We start from the raw sequence: 4,607 nt of genomic DNA, 5'->3' as shown, positions 1-4,607 counted from the left end.
CATTTATCTGTTTACTACAGTGTGTTGAATTCATGTTAATGTGGATTTAAAGACATTTCAATTAGTGGAAAATATTGCAGGGGGGAATATAAGCCTAATTAACCAAAACTTCGCGACCCCAATGCAGTACCTCTTGTGACCCCCTAGGGGTCACGGACCCCCTGTTGAAGACCTCTGCTTTAGACAATTATGTTCTTCTCATCAGTTCTCCATAAAGGCCTGATATTTAGAGTCCCCAGCTGATAGATTTCCTGTCAACAATCTCCAACCTGAGCTGTGGTTCCTCCAAAATAATGTCAGGGCCTAAAGGCTGCTTCTCTAAATAATGAGGCCTGCCTGTTAAGACATCTAAAGTATCAGAAAATGTGTCAACTGTTGCACAGCATGGCGTGTAAACAGGGAGGTTGTAATGCTTACCGTAACCTATCCAACAAGTTAGATTTTAATCTCTCAAAATCACACCAGTTCTGCTCAATCAGCTGTGAAAAAAAAAAAAAAACATTGGAGCAGTTAGCTCAGTGATTCTGCAGCAACATCTGATATGCCATAACATTGTTTTGTTTAGGATGAAACAAAAACGTGTTTGTTGCATAAATTATCCCACAAAGGCTGTGTTGCCAGCAGCGAGCTTCAGGCAGAAGACAGACTTTCCCATTTTCAAAGTGGCAGAGTGAGTATTACATTCCAGATTAGGCCTTGACTTAATCACAGTCAAAACAAGCATCAAATTTCCATCTAACTATGCCAATTCAATATGGAGGGGAAATTCAGTGAAGGACTTTTATTCACCTTTATTTGTGGAACTTGGACTTCTTGGTTAATCATCGACATTTTTAAAAGAATAATAGCTTTATTTATTAATTTAACACCAAATAAAGATGTGACCCATTTCTGCCACACATCAAGTGTTGTTCCACCATAGGGTAGACGACCCAAAGCAGGAAGTGTTTCAGATTTTAAAAGGTATAAAAAGAAAAAAAAAAAGCTTTTTTTTTAACTTTAAGTGCAGCAATAAAATCCTTGAAAGAAACTGAGCTCTGGTTTGTTCTATTGGTCCCATTATGTCCAGCAGACCAATAGAAATATATTTTCACGCCTCATTCCAGAGAAAAGTCCCCCCGAAATTTGCAATTTCCTACCATTCGTAAAACTCAATTTGAAAAACAGGAATAAAAAATCTAAATATAACATCTCTTAAAAAATAAATAAAAGCGAAAATAAGATAAGAGCAAAGTTGATAAATCAGTTATAGCATACTTCTTTTATTAAAACACTTTTCAAAGTTGAATCTTTGGATAACGTTTTTGTTATTTCAAATTTCAATGACAAAAAATGTGTTTTTTTTTTTATTTTTACTAACAAAATATGTTCTTTCTTTGGAATAATGATAGAACAAATATCACTCCATACCCCTTTACTACATTTCCTGCACTTATTAAGAGAACTGGCTTGTTTAAGAGAATACAGTACAAAGCTGAGCTTCAGTATTAAGTAGTGTTTTGCCGATGCAATTTTCTGGCCCCGACACCGATACCCAATACCTGGCTGTGCAGTATTGGCCGATACCATCTGTTTGAAATGGATGTGCGTGTGTTTATATGAAGAACTGCAAACTACTTGGATGTTTTGGATGATTTGCGAAGCAGGAAAAAGACTAATACAAAGTGAATCCAGTAGAACTTTTTATTGTGTACCTGGAATTGGTGACAATAGTTGAATAAACTTTTGGCTTTCAAAATGGTATCAGTGTCCTATTTGTTGGTACTGGCCGATTCTGATACCACTGTTTTAGTGCTGCATCGGGGCCCTGCCTGATACTGGTATCGATATTGGTGCAACACTAATATCAATGCCTAACTGCAGGGTAACAGGTGTTAGGTAGAAACTGGAGCTAGCATAGCTTTCCATCTTTGGAAAAAATATCCAGCATGACATCAGTGTGATAATGTTTTTTTCTAAATGTATTAAAATTAAACAGCTTACTGTATACTATTTACATTGATCAAAAGTATTCCTTAAACAAAGTCTTTTGTTAATTGCTGATCCTTTTAAGGACCAATTAAAATGCATGGTTGTCATGATTTTCTAAAGGGATCTGACCCACATGCAGTAAACCACTCAGAGAACCAGGGTAAAAGTTTTAACAGGTTTATTGATAAGATCAGCGGGGGTAGCATTCAGGAAACACACGAAGTCAAACCCTGGCCTAAACGCACAAATTTTTCACCAAACCAGCCTCTAATCCATACGAAGCCGGCGTTTCGGGGGTCTGTAAACNAGAACAAATATCACTCCATACCCCTTTACTACATTTCCTGCACTTATTCAGAGAACTGGCTTGTTTAAGAGAATACAGTACAAAGCTGAGCTTCAGTATTAAGTAGTGTTTTGCCGATGCAATTTTCTGGCCCCGACACCGATACCCAATACCTGGCTGTGCAGTATTGGCCGATACCATCTGTTTGAAATGGATGTGCGTGTGTTTATATGAAGAACTGCAAACTACTTGGATGTTTTGGATGATTTGCGAAGCAGGAAAAAGACTAATACAAAGTGAATCCAGTAGAACTTTTTATTGTGTACCTGGAATTGGTGACAATAGTTGAATAAACTTTTGGCTTTCAAAATGGTATCAGTGTCCTATTTGTTGGTACTGGCCGATTCTGATACCACTGTTTTAGTGCTGCATCGGGGCCCTGCCTGATACTGGTATCGATATTGGTGCAACACTAATATCAATGCCTAACTGCAGGGTAACAGGTGTTAGGTAGAAACTGGAGCTAGCATAGCTTTCCATCTTTGGAAAAAATATCCAGCATGACATCAGTGTGATAATGTTTTTTTCTAAATGTATTAAAATTAAACAGCTTACTGTATACTATTTACATTGATCAAAAGTATTCCTTAAACAAAGTCTTTTGTTAATTGCTGATCCTTTTAAGGACCAATTAAAATGCATGGTTGTCATGATTTTCTGAAGGGATCTGAGCCACATGCAGTAAACCACTCAGAGAACCAGGGTAAAAGTTTTAACAGGTTTATTGATAAGATCAGCGGAGGTAGCATTCAGGAAACTCAATGTACTGAGACTCAAACAATTCTTCCAGGGGAAGAAGGCCAAACATCCAGCTTGCAGGATGACTTCCTTCCGAAAAGGCAAAGACAAAAAAACAAGGTTAGGCTCAGTGAAAACAAAGACTCAGACTTAGCGAAACCCAGCTTGGCTAGAGTAGCCAAAACTGGCAAACACTCTGGCGCCGACGTAGTGACAGTCCACCGCTCAAATAGTCCTCAGTAATGAGCCAAACAGCCGCAGGTGTGTGGGAGGACCAACGAAAACAGGGCGCCACCTGGTGGTGGAGGGAGAAAACACAAAAACACAACCCACACAAACTGGATTCCTTAAAAAAAGTGCAAATATTTTTACAGCTCTTCATTCACATTATGTGTAAATCCCACAAATTCAAAAGTGGTTTGTTTTCTTTTTACTGCAACACGCCTACAAAGGAAGGTTGCTTTGTAACTGATGGAATTTGCAGACATTGGTTTATCAAATATACTGGCCTCTGATAGCCACAGTGAGACCTGACTACCTTGGCTCTTAGCTTTGTAGTTATACTCTTAAAAAATATTACACTTTCAGAGATTTATTCAGAACTACAGCGCACTGGTTCTTTTAACATGTAAGGGAAGACTAGGGTGGTGTTAGTTCATGAGCTCAGTTTTACCCTCTGATCTGATGTTTTTATTACTTTTACATCTCAGTTTTACTGTTTAATCCTGGACATCGTCTTTCATCTACAAATGATCACTTTATATTAAATAAAAACACAAAATAAGAGCACTTTTTTCAACTTATTGGCAGTTAAAAACATTAAAACCATATGCAGAATTCATGTTTTGACAGCTAGAAAACTTGCCTTATCTAAAAGGCTCTCGACAATACAGTTTTTTTTTTTAATGCTTGTTGCTCTTCATTCTCTGCTGACTGGGAGAAAAAGCTAAACCTCTGTCGCTAGCCTGCTGTCATTTGCAAATCAAGATGTAATTTTCTTCTCCAGATAAACATTAGAGCCGTGTAGATGTGCAGAGGTGCAGCAATGTCTTCTGTACACAGCAGCATAGCTTGAGATGATTGGATGCAAAGTTGCCTGAATTTGATTAATTTAAAAGAGGTTGCTATAATAATACAGTAACTACTGAACTCAATATTTTTTGTAACTGTAAAAACACATTGAAAACAAAGCAATTATTTAATCAGAAAACATCTATACTAACATCTACAAATATCCATAAAACCTCTATACTGATATTAACTTAAAGGGTAACTCACCCTGATTGAACAATATGACCCCGCCCACAAATTCAGGAAAACCTCCCCAGAGAGAAGACCATGAGGGGCAGGGCTAAGTGTGGAGATGGCTGATGTGGTCTTTGGTGGCCAGTGGGGGTGTGGTCTGGATGTTTGCTAACTAGATTAGCCACACTTAGGCATGGACAGTCTGCAGAGTAATGCAGGTAGATATGGCTCATTACTATTATCGTTATCCAACGTTCGACCATTCCGAGCTGCACTAAGAATGTTTAAAGGCAAATGTTGCAGAACT

This window comes from Cyprinodon variegatus, unplaced genomic scaffold, assembly GCF_000732505.1.
Source record: "Cyprinodon variegatus isolate N-32 unplaced genomic scaffold, C_variegatus-1.0 Scaffold53, whole genome shotgun sequence".
Taxonomy (NCBI): domain Eukaryota; kingdom Metazoa; phylum Chordata; class Actinopteri; order Cyprinodontiformes; family Cyprinodontidae; genus Cyprinodon; species Cyprinodon variegatus.
Note: the sequence above shows the minus strand (reverse complement) of the source record.